Raw genomic sequence first — 18880 nt, forward strand, 5'->3', positions numbered from 1 at the left:
TTCTGGAGTCTGTGCATTTCCTTCTTTTCAAATTTTTTTAATGTTTATTATTTATTTTTGAGAGAGAGAGAGAGAGACAGAGACAGAGACAGATTGCAAGCAGGGGATGGGGCAGAGAGAGAGAGAGAGAGAGAGAGAGAGAGAGAGAGACAGAATCCAAAGCAGGCTCCAGGCTCTCAGCTGTGAGTACAGAGCCCGATGCAGGGCTCACAAACTGTGAGATCAAGACTGAAGCCGAAGTTGGACACTCAACTGACTGAGCTACCCAGGCACCTCTGTGCATTTCCTTTCTATTTATCTTTCAATTTACTGCCTCCAGAAGTATCTAATCTTCTTTAAAACCTTTTGGCGATGCTCTGATTTCAACAATCTTTTTATTTTGAAACTCTTACTTGACTATTTTAAAAATATGATTTGTTATTTTTTAGTACATCATTTTGCTTATCTTTAAATCTCCTTTTTCATTTTTATTATATTTAATTCACAGTTTACAAATAATTTCCAATAATTTATGTATCTAAATGCTGCAGGGGCATAACTGTCCTTTGTTATTTTTTCGGACACTCATTTTATTTCTTTGTGTGTTTCTTTGCATTTGCTATAATAAACCCAGACTTCATTGATTTTATTATATAGAGGTCTGTAAACCTAAACTGAGAATGTTATATCATCTGAAATTAATTTTGGAATATAAATTGATACAAACACTTTGGAAACAATATGATACTCTTTCTTTAAACATCTGAAAGACTTCCTTCCTTCCTTCCTTCCTTCCTTCCTTCCTTCCTTCCTTCCTTCTCTCCTTCCTTCCTTCCTTCCTTCCTTCCTTCCTTCCTTGTTTCTTTGCAAGAAGCAGATGGTGTTATGGACAGTGTGGGTGATCCTCTTATGCTCCTTTGAGGTATTGCCTAAATGAAGACATCTCAACTTCCACCACCTTCCTTTCCATTGTGTTTAGAATCCTGATCATTATCAATCTTACGATGGGCAGACTTTAAGGTGGCCACCATGTACATGACCCTGTATATATAATTCACTCTCCTTAATTATGGGCAGGACCTATAACTTGCTTCTCACCAATATAATACAGCAAAGGTGACTGGACACTATTTCTGTCATTATATTACATTGTATAAGACTCCATCATCCTAGCTGACTTGCTCTAAAACTTCGCCCTCCTTGCTGACTTTGAAGAAGGAGCTGCTATAGGTCTTAAAACTGCATAAATTTTTACAACAAGGTAAATGAACTTGAACCAACTTTCTCCAGTGAAACTTCCAGATGAGAACCTGGACCTTGCAGTTAGCTTAATTGCAGTCTTGCAGAGGGCCCAGCTAAACTAAGGCAACTGATCCACAGAAACTGAGATGGTAAATGTACGTTGATTTAAGTCACTAAGTTTGTGTTAATTTGCTTTGCAGTATGGGAAAGAAACACAGTCTGGTAGTACTATTTCCCTTCAGGGAAAGACCATCTTTTGGTGCCTCATCTTGTACTGTTTGCTGCCCTTGTCTCAGCTGCCAAGTTTTTTCTCTCAAAAAGGTAAGGGGTTGGCAATGTTTAAGGTAGAGAATTTGAGAGGTCTTTAGAAATTTTCTTTTGTTTACTATATATAAGAAAGTACATTAAAGTTTTTGTTTCATCAAAGACCTAGCTGTCTAGTAGAAGGTCAACTTTCGGGTCTGCCTGAGCCACATTCAGTGGGTATTTTCTATATAGGAGAAACTGTGTTGATTTGTATAACTTGTCCCCTGTTTGTCTCAAAAACAGGCCTCATTAACATTACCTTTTATATCATTATGAAGAAAATTACTAAGATAGTGTGAAAAGACATAGTGATGTATAGCAGGACTCTGTCATTTCTCCTTATTCTCTACACTCCACAGTCCAGAGGCAAACTTTTAAATTCTTTTTATCAGTTACATCTGACACTTAATTATATATTTTAAAATAACTTGCTTAGAAGTCTGTTTATTGCCTTTCAAAAATTTACACATTATATTCTGACTTCCTTCTATGAAGAAGTTTGCTTTCTCCTAAAATCAGGAACAAAGCAAAGATGTACCTTCTTACCAGAATGCAATAACACAAGGAATAAAAGCTTTACAGACTGAGAAGGCAGAAACAAAACTGCATTTGTTTAATGATGATGTGATCATATATGCAGAAAATCCCAGATGTGACAAAAAAAATCGCTGGGACTAATAATATATTGTATCAAGGTTGCAGGATATGTGGTTAATATTTCCTATATATAACCACAATGAACAACTGGCATCTGAAACTTTAAACACAAACCATTTGCATTAATACTCAAAATATTTAGGCATAAATCTAAGAAAAATTGTGTGAGACCTATATGAAGAAAACTAGAAATCTCTGACAAAAAAGAGCAAAGAAGATCAAAATACATGGAGAGATATTCCATGTTCCTGGAAGAGATGACGACTCAATATTGTTAAGATGTCATTCTCAACTTGATCTGTAGATTCAGTGCAATTCCAGTCAAAATGCCAGCATGTTATTTTGAGTTTATCAACAAACTGACTGTAAAATGTATATGAAAAGCCAAAAGACCTGGGAGGACCAATACAATGCTAAAAAGAACAAAATTGGAGGAATGATACCACCAAATTTGTAGACTTACTATAAAGCTACAGCAATCAAGACAACATTGTATCAGAGAAGGAATGGACAAATATATCAACAGAAAAGAATAGAGAGCCTAAAAATAGACTAGCATGAATAGAGTCAATTGATCTCTGACAAAGAAACAAAAGCAATTTAATGATGAAAAGACAATCTTTTCGGCAAATCGTGCTAGAAAAACTGGATATCCACATTAAGAAAAACAACAACAACAACAACAACATAGATTCTAGGCACAGATTTTACATCTTTCCCCAAAATTAAATCAAAATGTTTCAAGACCTAAATGGGAAACACAAATTATAAAATGCCAGAATACAACAGAAGAAAATCTAGGTGACCTTGGGTTTTTAGATACAACACCATAAGCATATTTCATGAGAGAAAAACGGTTAAATTGGATTTTATTAAAATTAAAAACTTCTGCTCTAAAAGACACTGTTAAGAAGATTCAGATATAAGCAACAGACTGAGAGAAAATATTTTCAAAACACGTATCTGATAAAGGACTTGCATCTGAAATACACAAAGAACTCATAAAGCTCAACAATAAGAAAACAATCCAATTTAAGAATAGGGAAAAGATCTCACCAAAGAAGACACACAGATAGCAACTAGGCATATGAAAAGAGGCTCAACATCAAATGTCATCAGAAAATTGCAAATCCAATGTCATCAGAAAATTGCAAATCCAAATGGCAATTAGGTATGACTACTCATATATTAGAATAGTTAAAAGCCAAGATATGGCAATAGCAAATGCTGGTAAGGATACAGAGTAATAGGAGGTCTCATTCATTGTTGGTGAAAATGCAAAGGGTTCAGGCACTTTGGAAGACAGTTCTGTGGTTTCTCACAAAGCTGAAAATATCTTACCATAGGATACAGCACTATCTCTCCTACATATTTATCCAAATGAGTTAAAGCTTATGTCCACATGAGAATCTGCACATAAACATTCATAACAGCTTTGTTCATACTTACCCCAAACTGGAAGCAGCCAACATGTCATTCAATAGGTAGGTGGATGAACAAAACTGTGGTACGTGCATACAGTGAAATATTGTTCAGTGATAAAACAAAATGAGCTATTAAGCAATGAAAAGGCATGGAGGAACTTTGAATGCATATTGCTAAGTGAAAGAAGTTGTTCTGAAAGGGCTACCTGTGATATTCCAACTATCTGACTTTCTGGGAAAAAATAAGATAAAAATACAGAGACAGCATAAAGAGAAGTGGTGGCCAGAGGTTTGGAAAATGAAGGGAGAGATCAGTAAGTGAAATGCAGGGGAATTTTAGGCTAGGGAAACTATTCTGTATGATATTATAATGGTAGATACATGACATTACGCATTTCAGCTTCTTCTTTCACCTACAGAGCTGTATAACATGATGTACAAACCTTAGTCTAAATTAGAGTTTACAGGTAAACTTAGTTAATAGTGAAGAATCAGTATTGGCCCATTAATTGTAACAAATGTATTATACTAATGAACGATAGGAACAGGCGAAACTGTATGTGAGCGGGAGGGGCCACTTCAGAATTCTTACTATAAGCTTGATTTCCCCATCGATATAAAACTTCTAAAAAATAAAACTTCTAAAAAAACCTTCTAAATAGTTTAAAAAATCTTACACATTGTACTCTGACTCCCTACTATGAATAAGGTTGTTTTCGTTTTCAAATACTACTTTTCCTCTTTTCTCCATGAATCTCTTCTTAATTTTTGTTGAATCACTGCTCAATGTAGAGATGATTATAATGATGTAAACATAGTGAACAACTGAGCCATGTAGAATATTATGATTACACTTTGTTTCTTGTGCATCTATTCTTTTTTTTTTTTTCCTGTAGTTTTAATTGCTCTCTGACAAGAACTGAAAAACACCTCTTATTGTAATCAAGCACCTCAGTTAGTTTATCAGTTCACATTTTTCTTGAATCCATACTTCTTGGAGCCCTATGTCCTCTTGTTTCAATCTGGATGTATTTCTTTCTAGGCATTTTGCTCAGTTGTTTTTCCCTTGAACTCCCCTTTATTATCCACAGAGTACTCTCAGGCCCACTCCTTTCTTGGGCCTACTATCTTCTGAATCCCAAATCTTTCTCTTTATGGCTTTTATTGCATCAATTTAGACAAACTGGAATTGCATTTCCCAGAATGCCCCTCCTGATATGGTGCCAGATTAGCACTGTCCGGGAGTCATTTGGATCAAAGTTTGTAAGATGGAAGGTTGGTGTAGGGCACCAAATGCACTCCGTTGGAAAAGGGATCCAATATCTAATTGTTCCTTAAGAAGACTTTTACACTTCTCATTTATTTTTAGCATTTTTCAGATCTATGGAGCTACCTTATGCTCTTAATTTGGTTTTCAGCCTCTCTGTGGTTTTATGGCACAAAACAACTTTCTTCTCAGTGGCTTCTTCTATTTTAGTTTCATGAAGGCATAGCTTTTGCCTTTTTTTATTCCACGCTCTATTGCTTCTCTCCAGAATAGGGCATGACACATAGTAGGTGCTCAGTACATAGTAAATGATAAATGCAGGTCCTTAGTTTCAGCCATTGTCACTCTGCTAAGTCGGTTACTATTCTCATCTGTTACATTTTTATTACCTTTTGCTATTTTGTCTTTCTTTTGCTATTTTCTCTGCTCCCATTCTTTTTGATTGGACAGTAGTCCACCTTTTAAAGATAGTTTATTTATATTTACTTATACTCTAACATGACTTGAGTTTTAGGACAGAGTAGAATCAATGTGTTTTTATTTTACTAGGCTTACCTGAATCTCCAGCATTATTTTTCAACTATTCTAATAATTAAAAAAAATTTTTTTTTAATTCTCCCAGTAAAATTGTGAGGTCTAGAGATGGGAGCATTTGAATTTTGTTTTGAGAATCTTGTGGCTTCTCCACCTTTTCTACTCACCAATTATGCTATTATGTTTAGTATTATTCTTTAACTTCAATAGCCGTTCTTATCTGACCATTTCCAATTTTTCCATGAGGTAAGTACACTAGACTTCTGGAACTCTGGGGCTTTCTCTTTTCCCTGAACTTTAAATAAATTATGACACATTTGTTTCACAGCAGAATTAGGTGCCAGGAAAGATAAGAAAAATCTATCTTCCATTTCTCGGATAAAGGCTGGTCATCCAAGTAGTATTTGTGTGTGACTCACTCATTATTGATCCAGGGTCTAGAAAGTCTGGGAGATTTTGCATTTTGAGAATTTGGGAGTAATTTATGATAAACAATAATAGGAAGAGAGTTGTTCTATATGTTTGTTGCTAAATGCAGCTGTCAAACCCAGATGCCAAGAAGTATAAATGTGAAAAATTCTGATATAACACCTAGTGTTTCGGAAGTAAAAGAACTCTGTCACATAGTGTTGTGTAGTTTAACGGTCCTTTGTCTCATTTTCTCTTGGCTCCTTACTGAAGGGTAAGTTCTGTTATAAATTATAAATATGAAAATTATAATATCTTATGTATTCAAGACTATGCTCTGTATATGTTATTAGCACTGAAAACAGATGCCTTTCATCTTCTCAGATTCATTGTTCAGTTTGTTAAGCATTTCACCAGTGCTACAAGGCTGCTACCGACCTGTCAAAAATACAGTTTTATAAATTGACATCTTTGGATGAGCTCCCTCTGATGACAGATTGCCAGGTTTCTAGCATTGCCTCCCTCTTCCATACATAGTAATGGTATTATTGTTCTAAGGAGAGATTAAAATTGTGTTACTGCGGTTTCAAATCTAACTATTCTGTTGAATTCAATAAAATATTAAGCAAAGACATAACCTGGTGTGGTAGAAGGCCCTGCCTGCAGACTCCTACCTGGGGTGGGGTTAGGGGGCGGGAATAAAAGTGTTTAACAATTAGATGGCACAAATCGTACAATCAGAAAGGAAATGGCTAAAATACTGATGTCCCACTGCTGGACCTGCTATTACAGTACTAGTTTCTAGCAGACAAGAAAGTCCACTGGGTCCTAACAGAAGTGCCGGAGGCATATAGGGCACCTATGAGCGCAGCTATTTACCAACCATTACAGAAATATTTCAATATTTTAACAACTAGTATTGATGTACTGGAGCCTCTGACTGCCTCTCAGCCTGAGTCATACTGAACTGGAATTTCTCTCATGGCCAGTTTCTTACAGTGTGATCCAGGGACAGTGTCTTAACCTCTCTGAGCTTAGTGTCTTCACCTAACAGTCTACCTTGACTGGGCTGTAGCTCCCATGTGTCATTTTGCAAATCCTGTCTAGATTTTCTAGGTGTAGAGTTGGTGCACAAAGACTCTCTAAACCTTGGTGCTCTGGGAAGGAAGATAAACTATGGAACTGGACCAGTAAGGGAATTGCAACTCTGCCATGAACAGGATGCTGCTTGTGAAACGAAGGTGTGACTTCTACAAGTGTGAGCTGTAGAGCCTGAGTGCCATTGCTAAGTTCAGGGAGCCTCCTCTGCCAAATCTGGCAGCCATTGGTAATGTTACTACAATATGCTAACTTTGCTGTGATCTGCGTGTGAAAAATGGATGCCTTACCTTTTTCCTCAAATAACTAAGTTCTGGATTCAGTTCAAATCTTGCACTGGTACATCTGAATGTAAAAAGCTAAATCCCACTTGGAGTACTGGCTACAGGGGAATGAGGAAAATTTTTAGCTTTCTAGTCTCTGCAGTACAAGAAGGCAACTGAAAAGCCTAAGTGAATTTTGAAAAATGCAGTCCACGGTATCTGTCATACAAACGCAGGTCTCTTTGGCTCCAGAGGCAAAGCTCATATCTAATACAACATCTTAAATACCATTTCTACCTTAAAGATCTGACAATGGATTGTAAGGTATCTGAATTAAAATTTGCACCATAATGTTAACCAAAGTTTTCACAAATACTTGCAAAACATTATTACCTTGCTTATGCTGACAGCTTATTATAAATTACTTTGACAGATGAAAAATACAAAAAACAAAGGATTGAAAGAAAAGTTGTCCTAAACACACAGCTAGCCTTTATACCCAGGCCCTTGAAGCTAGATGCTTTATTGTTGCAATTATACCATATCAAAATACCTAAATCTATTTTACCAAAGCTTTAACTGATCTACCATTTCAATAATGGGGTGATTTAGTGTTAACTTGGTTAGTGAGTAGACTTCCTCGCAAATAATTTTGTCTGTGATAGCTTTGAAATAAATTGGTGGGCTGTGTATCCTTTTAAAGACAATGAAATGTATGAACAGGCTTAAGTGAACATGATTGTTTTTTAATATTTATTAACCATTGAATGAATTCACCTCCCTATATGTGAAAGGGTAAAATTATGCTCCAAAAAGGAAACTCAAATCAGTTTTTCATTCATTTACTCAGGATTATATTGACTATGTAAAAATTGAAACTCTCTTATTATAAACATAAACTGCCAAAATTTCCTACTCAGTGAATTTCATTCTTTATTGACATAATGTAAGCTATAATCAATGGGAGCCATATGTCAGCTGAACAGTGGGGACTTTGCAATATTAATAGCAATGACTAATGGATTAAATTTACAGAATTTTATTAAATTATGATGCAAAACTGTCATTTTTTATTTTATACATATGTACTATCTAATAATCCTACTGCTTTTAAAATAGAGCATCAGAAAATCCAGGCTGGTTAAGAAAGACTACAGAAAAGGGAACTAGAAAATATGATCTGTTATCTAGAAATGCTATTCTTTAGATCAAGAAATGATTTGGGGTCATTTGTAGATAGTCATATCCTGAAATTGTTGATATGCTTTTAAAGGAAGTAGAACTGAACCAGAAAATTTCTTGAGAATTGTAAGAGGAACATTATGCAGTCACATTTCTGAAGTCTAGGAAATCCCTCAGAGGCCACAGTGGGCATCACAGGGGTTATGGAGGTGGAGTGGAGGGTCTGGAATTCTAAGAAGAGTTGTGAGTAATCTGGGTGAGTTTTTATAGGGTGTGTGTGTGTGTGTGCGCGTGTGTGTGTGTGTGTATAAAATAATAAGAACAAAATTATTGGAAAAAAAAGGAAAAGTAATTCCTAAGATGGCTCACTTATCCTCCCTCCTTTGTCTACCTTTGTTAGTGCTTTACATTATATTTCATTTTTTCTATCATTCCAGGCAAGGCACAGGTGATTTAAAACAACCATAGTACTGGCCCCACCTACTTCTCAGATTTTTTCACACCTAGCCCAACATACATCATTTTCAGAGACTTTAAGCAAATGGCTGTTTTTGCAAGAGTGAGGTAAATTATAAACCAATTTAGAAGTTATACACAATTTATGAAATCATGTAAGAAATAGGAAGAGAATTGATAGCATGAAATTATGGAAATGAAGAGAAAATAATTGTCCTTTGAGCCCTCCCCATCACTGAGGGAATTTGAATGATGAGGTTGAGGGCTCAGATAGGAGGTTAGCTCAGCTTTCCAGGAATTAAGCCCCTCTGCGTGCTGCTAGGCTATAAATTAGTGGAATAAACACAGAGATGAAGTGATAGTTGATTCTCAGGCAATTAAAACAAAAAGGAAAAGCTTATCTTAGACAAACTGAAAAAGCTTTCTCCCCCTTGTCAACAGCATTCTCAGAAAAAAAAAAATTAATTCGAGTGGGCTGATAATGTTAACAATGGAAGGCATTTTCTTTAGTAAACCCGATTGGCTGTTAGTTTATTTTTATACCTTTGTCTTCCTGTTTTGATGTTAGTGAAAACCCAGTTTTCACCAGATTGTTGATAATTGTTTCTTAATATGAGTTTGTATATGCCATGTTCTCACACTGTTCTTTGTGAGGAATATATGTGTAGTCTTATCCTAATTTCCATAAAAATGTCAAATCTCTTCAGTAAACTTGCAATAGAGTTTTTATCAAGACCAAGAACAGTACAGATAATTTTTTTTAAAGAGTATGACTTAAAAGCTAAGATCACAGGAAAGCAGATTAGCAAAGTAGTGTCATGCTTTGTAAGAAAAGGGCTTCAAGGAAAAAATCACGATGCAAATAATCTTTTTTTTCCCTCTTCTCTGGGACAGACCCATTTGAACAGTTGACCCAAGCACATACACTGTCAACCTCTGTATTTTCTGCGCAATGTTAGTTTTCCTGTTTCTATAACTACTTAATAACCTCCTTTGAACCTAACTGATAAATTAATTAAACATGGTTGTTGAATCCTATGTCTTTCATTTTTTACGAAGATAGTAGACCGGACTAGAAAGGTATGGAGTAGTTAATGAGATCCTGAGTTAAGGGTCAGAGTGTTTATATTGTTCCATGCACTCATATTACCAAGCAGTAAATGTTAGAATCGCACAGGACTCCTAGTAATAATGAGACATAAATGGAAATCCAATCATGTTCTCTGACTCTCAAATTTTTTTCCCTTAAAACAGAGGGTTTTGAATTGCAAAAAGCAAATCACTTTCAACATGTGGCCAGCTTTTCACATGATACTTCTAACATTCACTTTGATTTTTATTGCTTTTTCCTTTTTTTATTGCTGTTTCTTTACATAACCAAGAGCTTATAAAAAGCCCAGAAGTTCGCTATGTTCGTGCAGTTAGGTCAAAGGTATTGCAATTGCATACAGGAGAAACAGCAGTAGGAAAGAATTAATTCAAATCATATTACTATGAGAAATAAGGCATATTTCTTATCATATCTCAGCTAGGGTGTTTGAAGACTTAAGCTACACAGATTAGCCAGTTCTCATCTTGGTCTGTCTTATAAGAAAACCCTAAATCTTTATCATCACCTCATTCCTGGATCTGATTTTATACCCACTTCCAACACTTTCTAAATATAATTCAAACCACAGAACAGTATGTATATATATATATATATATATGTATATATATGTACATATATATACATATATACATGTGTGTGTATATATATACATGCGTATATATATACACAAATACACATATGTGTATATACACATATATACATATATAAATGTGTATATATGTATGTATACTTGTACATATATGTATGTATATCTGTATAAATGTAAATATATATTTTTTACATATTGTACATAAACTTTCTGGATATTCTCCAAGAAAACAGAAAATAAAACTGTTTGATGAGTCATTGTTTTCACATAGAAGATTCTTCCACAAGCAGAGATATACAAAATTTCTAAATGGAAGAACGCCTGATCCCAAATCTTTGTATATTCCAAGGTTATGAGTTAAATCCAGTGTTGGATCTTGTTCACTAAATTATCTCACCATAACTCAAAAATTGATGTTTTGGAGACTAATTTTTGGATATTTCTTTTCCTTGTAAAACAATCCACCAGATAGCCGATGTGTGAGGGAACCTGCTAATGCTTGATACATGATTCTTGTGTTAAATTGTTTAACTATTAAATTATATCAGTTGTGGTTCCAATGTAAGTTTGGTCTCTCTAAAGAGTCAGTTATTCACCTGAGTCAAATATGATGATGTGATGATACGATGAAGGGGGCGCTCACAGTAGTGAGACACAACAGTAACAACCAAGAACTAGCTGTCAGGCTGGTGGCAGACAGGCCCACTTGCAATGGAAAATGGTATTTGATGGGTTTAAATGTCTTGATAGGAAAAACTATCTGACAATATAGCAAGTATATAGGTAGAGTGTGAGAGCAGGAAAAAGAAACCAGGACTCCCATATGTAGAAGGAATACTGATCAGCAATTGTAAGTCCACTTCTACTTCCTAGAGGAAGAAGGTAACTAGGCAGATTCTGAGACTGATGCATCCAAGGAAAGGCAGGGATAGAGTTAACTCATGAAACAGGGGACAGAGAACATGATCTTGGGAAGAAAGTGGAAATCCGCTAACATAACTGGAACCCAGATTTAGGGACCAGACCAGATTAGTTGGGGCAACACCTTGCTGTTAGTTGCTCATGTGGTGAACCTTAATTTGAGTCCTCCTGCCTGGCATTGCCTTTGATAGAAACTAATGTAGGTTTGAACTTAAAACAAGAGCGGCAAGGGGTGCCTGGGTAGCTCAGTCAGTTAAGCATCCAACTATGGCTCAGGTCATGATCTCACAGCTTGTGAGTTCCAGCCCTGCATGAGGCTCTGTGCTGACAGCTCAGAGCCTGGAGCCTGCTTGGGATTCTGTGTCTCCCTCTCTCTCTGCCCTTCCCCCACTGCTGTTCTGTCTCTCAAAAATAAACAAACATTAAAAAAAAAAAGAGCGGCAAGTTTCTAGCTGAGGGGAAAGAATAAAATCAGAGGATGGGAATTAGGTAGGAGCTGGCAACACAAGGGAATACCAGTGCATACACATTTAACTTATAGAAATAAGTCTTTTTGCTTATCTAAAAGATTGCATGGGAAATTATTTTTCATTTTTTTTGTTTGTTTTCACTGACCCAGTGAATGGAAGTTTGCAAAAGAGAAATAAAGGACTACTTAAGGCCGTTTTCAAAAATAATTTTGACTATATGTGACTTTTGTTTCACATGCTCGTCTTGAACATAAGTTCCATATGCTCTGTGGCTCTAGTCTACTAATAGCCTAAAAGGAGAGCCAGGGAAAGAGTTTCTTTGGTTTCTGGAGGATGCCGCTTCAGGAAAACTAGAGAAACAAAGAACTCTTAGTAGATGTTCTTGGAACCAAGAAATAACTATTTGTCTTTTCAGCACATACTTATTGAAGCCCAAATACGTGCCATGGGCACTGGGAACACAAAGAAAAATGACGTAAGCTGCCTGTCTTGAGAATAGACTAGTGGAATGAAAAGCTGTGTAACTAGATAATTGCAACACAAAACCATAAGGCTGCAATAGAGGCGTTAACAAAATACAGAGGGAGTTACGGGAGGCAGTGGCTTTTTCTGTCTGTGGTCCAGAAGGCATCAGGCTACTCATGCTTTGAGTTCATTGAAGTAAGGAAGAGACAGGCCTTCTCAACAAGCACCTTGTATATGCACAACAAATTAGTTTTCAAGGCATTTTCGTGATCTCATGTGCTACAGAGTCCATTAATGCGGGTATCACTCCCACTTGCAGATGAGGAAACTCGCTCTGAGCAGAAATGCTTCTTACCCAAGCCACCCAAGAAGGTAAATTGGTGGGTCTGGCATACTGTTCATCATTGCCTTCATAATCAAATGAGTTAAATTCAAGATATTCTGACTCTCAATAATTTAGCAAAGTAGCATTGAAGTAGTGACAAAGTTTCTCTTTTTAACCAAACTTTAGACAGACCCCACTGAACCTCTTTTTGGCTAGCCCTCATCCAGTGTAGCAAAATTCCTGCTTAAATCAGGTTAATGAAAATCCTTCTACCCTTAATATCTGATCAAATTCCTTATCCCACATCATTGATATCTGATAATCCTGGCTTGCCATCAGTAAGAATTCTGTTAAGTCAGGTTAGCAAGAATCCCCCTGCCCTTGATTTCTCTTAGTAACTTTCCATACACTAACCCCTTCATTTTGCTTGTTGGCTATAAATCCCCAGCTGTTTTTGCTATATTTGGAGTTAAGCCTGATTTCTCTCCTCTATTGCAATAATTTTCTAGTTCTTAACAATTATGCTTAGTGAAATTTTCATGAGATGTTAAACAGCTAACCATAACCTTAAGTTACCTTTCTTACAAAATCTACAACAGAGATAACATATTTGACTTTTAGTAAACCTGGGTAGAATAAAAATATTAAATTCAATGCTGATTAACTGTGTAGACATACCTGTTTTAATTAAACCAGCAAACTTAAACTAATTTTTATTTACTTAAGATCACACGCACTTGAAATGCATTTGGGTTAATTTTCTAGATTTCTCAAAGTATATTCGGTTTACATAAACACTTGTTTGTCTTTAAGCCAATTAAATAGACCTCTTCACAAATAAATTTTGGCAATGCCATCTAGACGTAGAAAAAAATCACACATTTATAATATACAAGCCTAGACATACGTACACATACAGACAGGTGCCAAGGGAGATCTTATAGCTTCTGTTTTAAAATTTTAGCCGTAAGACAGGTACAATAACGAAAATCTCACTAGCTCGTTAAACAAACAAAACAAACAAAACCTGTTGGATCTAGACTGTGTTTCTGGCAGCTGGAATAAGTTAAGGTTATCTGCTCAGATGGCAAAGCTTTTTACTAATATTTGTGGAAGAGACTTTAAAAATTTTTCATAGGCCTAGTTTTCAAAATAGCCTTTACTTCTCTCCCCTTCTGATAAGAACTGCCTTAGTTTCTTTCTTTCTTTTTTTTTTTCCCAATGTTTATTTGTTTTTGAGTGAGAGGGAGACAGAGCGTGAGCAGGGGAGGGGCAGAAAGAGAGGGAGACACAGAATCTGAAGCAGGCTCCAGGCTCTGAGCTGTCAGTACAGAGACCAACGCGGGGCTCAAATTCAGGAATTGTGAGATCATGACCTGAGCTGAAGTCAGATGCTTACCAACCGAGCCACCCAGCACCCCAGAATTACCTTAATTTCTGGAGAAGACTAGGTAGAATACTTATATTTCAAAAGGCACAGAGAAAGAATGCAAGTTTCACCAAGAAGGACTTTTGTTCCCTAAGTCCCAACGATTTACAATATCTACAAGTCTTCTGAGATGAATAGGGGAGGTTTCGTGATTAGTAAAGAAAGTAGATGGCTTTGAATTGTTTCTAGAGCAACATTTCTGTTCTTATAAAAACTAGATTTGTAAGACAAGTACAGTTGTTTTTAAAATTTCTCAAAGAACTGGGTTGCAACCTGAATAATATTAAGAGGTGGTCCCACCCATCCAACTACATTTATCTTCAATTTGCTTCTTTATACCAGGGAGATCTCCAACTAAAATGACAATTAAAAAATTCCTATGTTCCAGATTTAGAGGTGTGTATTTTTGGAATGTCTTAGTAAATCCTTCCACAAAGACTTCAAAATCTTTTTCTTTCCTCTGAGCACATAGTTTTATTTTAGCTTTGGGAAGAAGGCCTAAAAACAAGTTCCTATCAGGCTATAAATATCATTTTCCAATGTATCCAATTTCTGACCATACAACTACTTGAAAGAAATCTTTTTCTAAGTATTGGGGAAATACAAATCAAAACTATGATAAGATATCACCACACCTGTTAGAATAGCTATTATCAAAAAACCAGAAAAAAACAAGTAGTGAGGATGTGGAGAAAAAGAATCCTTATGCACTGTTGGTAGGAATGTAAATTGGTACAACCACTATGGAAAACAGTATAGAATTTACTCATAAAATTAATTACATGACCCAGCAACTCCTTTTAGATATCTGAAGAAAATGGAAACACTAACTCAGAAAAATACCTTCACCCCTATGTACACTGCAGCATTATTTACAATAGCCAACATATGAAACAATCTGTGTCTACTGATGGATGAATGGATAAAGATAATGTGATGTGATGTGATGTGATGTAATGTGATGTGTGTGTGTGTGTGTGTGTGTGTGTGTGTAATGGATTATTATTCAGCCATAAAAATAAAGAAATTTCGCCATTTGTGACATTAGGGATGAATCTTTTGGGCATTATGCTAAGTGAAATAAGCCAGAGAAAGACAAATACCATATGATTTCACTAATATGGGGAACCTAAAAAAGAAATTAGCTCACAGATACAGAGAACATATATTAATGGTTGTCAGAGGCGTGGGTGGGGGGTGGGCGAAATGAGTGAAGGGAGTCCAAAGGTACAAACTTCCAGTTATAAAATAAGTCATAGGGATATAATTTTCAGGATAGTGACTACAGTTAATAATACAGTATTGCATACAAGTTCTCATTACAAGATAAAAATGTAACTCTATGTGGTGACAGATGTTAACTAGACTTAGTATGGTGACATTTCACAATGTATACAAATACTGAATCAGCATGGTGTGCACCTGAAGATAATGTAATGTTATGTCAATTATATGTCAGTTAAAAAAAAAGATATCACAACTAATAGCTCTCCATCACCAACTACTTACCATGGATCAGGTTATCTCATTTAAACCTTAACAATCATGCAAGGGAGAGATTATTTCCCATTTTGCAGGTGATAAAACTGATTCTCAAAGAGTGATTTGCTCATACTCAGCTAGAAATTGAATTCCCTGACTTATCCCAAAGTTTATGATCTTTTCTGTATGCTATACTAACTAAAAGTGGGACTTGGCCCTTTGTAAAATCAAGTATATATGATGACAAATGACTGTAGGTTTTAATTGGTATAGATATTAAAATTTGGGGTGGGAATGGTACAAAATCAGGTATTGAGGATACTGATGAATTTTTGTTTCTATCTTAGCTCTGACCAGCCACTCCACCATGGGAGTATAAAACTAATGACTTGGGACTTTGGACTATCTCTCCAAACACTAGTCAACAGTGGGTCAAAGTAGATACACTTATGACCTGCCTATGTTAAAGAGTCAAATAAATTGATCAATATGTTTTCTCTTAAAAAATTATTTGGTACTGGTTCGAAGGGGCACATGCACCCCAGTTTTATAGCAGCACTATCAATAATAACAAAATTATGCAAAGAGCCCAAATGTCCCATTGACTGATGAATGGATAAAGATGATGTGGTGTGTATACACAAACACACACACACACACACACACACACACACACACACACACAGAGTGTAGTATTACTTGGCAATCAAAAAGAATGAAATCTTGCCATTTGCAACAACATGGATGGAACTAGAATGTATTATGCTAAGTGAAGTTAAGTCAGTCAGCAACAGACAAATATCATATGATTTCACTCATATGTGGAATTTAAGAAATGAAACAGATGAACATAGAGGAAGGGAACGAAAAGTAAAATAAAAAGGAGAGGGAGGCAAACCATAGGAGTCTTTTAAATACAGAGAACATTCTGAGGGTTGCTGGAGGGGTGTTAGATGGGGGGATGGGCTAAGTGGGTGATGGGCATTAAGGAGGGCACTTGTTGGGATGAGCGCTCAGTGTTATATATAAGTGATCAATCACTAAATGCTACTCCTGAGACCAATGTTACATGTTAACTAACTTGGATTCAGATAAAAAAAATATATATTTGGAATATCTCATCAGGTTTCAGTAGAAACAAAAAGTAAATATTCCTGGCAGCAGTGAACAACCCTATGGAGGAAAGAAACATCCCAAAGGAATGTGCAAAAGACACAACTCTCTTAAGATCCAGGGCTACTTCCAAAGATAACCAAAAGGAAAGAAAGCTTTAGAGTATTCCCCTGAGAGATGGCTATAGTCATTAGGACCCTGGCTGCAAATGGGGTACAATCCATATTTCTGTCCACCCCTGTTTTGGGGCTTCCATAAGTTTTGTGTGAGCTGCCTGGGCACACATGAACCTGGATGTCCCAGTAAGGCAGAAAGCCAAGTCAGGTTCTTAGGACACAAAATGAGGCAAGAACACAACAGCTGTCTCCGGGAGAGAAAGGATCCACAATCAATAGGTACTCGAAAGCAAATTCGCAAGTTACAATTCAAATATTGAATTTCCACAAATGTTTTTTGCCTGCCAATCTGAACGGAAGGGGCAACATGAAACTTTACCTTCACCTCTTCTTTTTTTTTTTTTTTTTTGCTTTTTTTATCTATATATGAAATTTATTGTCAAATTGGTTTCCATACAACACCCAAGTGCTCATCCCAAAAGGTGCCCTCCTCAGTACCCATCACCCACTTTCCCCTCCCTCCCACCCCCCATTAACCCTCAGTTTTTAAGAGTCTCTTATGCTTTGGCTCTCTCCCACTCTAACCTCTTTTTTTTTTTCCTTCCCCTCCCCCATGGGTTTCTGTTAAGTTTTTCAGGATCCACATAAGAGTGAAACCATATGGTATCTGTCTTTCTCTGTATGGCTTACTTCACTTAGCATCACACTCTCCAGTTCCATCCATGTTGCTACAAAGGGCCAGATTTCGTTCTTTCTCATTGCCACGTAGTATTCCATTGTGTATATAAACCACAATTTCTTTATCCATTCATCAGTCGATGGACATTTAGGCTCTTTCCATAATTTGGCTATTGTTGAGAGTGCTGCTATAAACATTGGGGCACAAGTGCCCCTATGCATCAGTACTCCTGTATCCCTTGGGTAAATTTGTCCAAAATGAACAAATCAGGAGACTATAGATGCTGGCGAGGATGTGGAGAAACGGGAACCCTCTTGCACTGTTGGTGGGAATGCAAATTGGTGCAGCCACTCTGGAAAACAGTGTGGAGGTTCCTCAAAAAATTAAAAATAGACCTACCCTATGACCTACCTTCACTTCTTCTTGACCAGGCACCACAGATAGAGATCTGGGAGAATTGCTAACAATTCTTACCTTTTGCTGGCTTCCGCCGTTTCCCAGGATTCTGTGGGCTCTGGAGGGAGTCGTGTGTTTCAGTGGGTCTCATCCTTGTCACCAGAACCGGCAGAGGAGGAAAAATAATTTTCCCTCTACCCCTCATAGTGAGTACTTGGCCGAGATCCTTTTCTCTCTAGGGCACTTCGTAAATGGAGAGGTTTATCTAACGTTAAAAGTTCTCCACTGTGGCCACTGTAATTCAAGATTATTTTTGGTAAGATTAACCTGCTTGTTCAGCCTTAAAACAAAATTGTATTCACCTGAGCCCTCACACCGGCCCAGTCCAGCTGAAGTCTGGCGGTGTCTGACGCGGAACTGGTCCGGTTTCCAAGTCGGACCCATTCTTGCCTGCACCCGGTCGGGTTTCCAAGTTGAACCCTTTCCGGCCCTGGACCCGGTCCGGCTTCCAAGTGGACCCAGTACGACTCGGCCAGTTTCCGGACCCAGTCCGGAGAAAGAAAGGCTGAGAGAAAAGTCTGGAAGCTCCTAAAGCGAAAGCTGCGGAGGATCCTGAGGATTTACCCAGAACCTCCTGGGGCAGCTGGACAGCAGGGGGCGGCAGGGCCTCAGCCGGTACCCAAGTTTGCTTCCGCCTGCGGGTAATGGGTGTCTCCTTCCGTTCCATCTCATTACACCAGAATTGTTAAAAGGTAAACTGAGGCACATTAAAAAGTTTATTTGCCCCAAAATCGATTTGAATCGGGCCGCAACCAATCTAGCAGGTAGAAAGGAGTTCTGCGGAGCTGTGCAAAATGAAAGACTTTTATAGGCAGAAGGGAGCAGGAACAAAAAAAATAAACTAAGCAAAAAAATCGACTAGGTTATTGCAAATTTACTTTTTTTAGGGAATGGCAGGGGTTTGTCAG

The 18880-nt window shown here is 37.0% G+C and overlaps 1 long non-coding RNA gene across 1 annotated transcript in view; it reads left to right on the top strand.

The window, feature by feature from the left end:
* Positions 1 to 18338: 18338 nt before the first annotated feature.
* The window catches only part of LOC128316455 (uncharacterized), a 123355-nt gene continuing 122813 nt past the window's right edge, over positions 18339 to 18880 (top strand). The window contains exon 1 of the long non-coding RNA XR_008300387.1: positions 18339 to 18664. This is a non-coding gene — a long non-coding RNA (uncharacterized LOC128316455). The remainder of the gene's footprint in view (positions 18665 to 18880) is intronic.

Source organism: Acinonyx jubatus, chromosome B4 (assembly GCF_027475565.1).
Source record: "Acinonyx jubatus isolate Ajub_Pintada_27869175 chromosome B4, VMU_Ajub_asm_v1.0, whole genome shotgun sequence".
NCBI classification, from domain to species: domain Eukaryota; kingdom Metazoa; phylum Chordata; class Mammalia; order Carnivora; family Felidae; genus Acinonyx; species Acinonyx jubatus.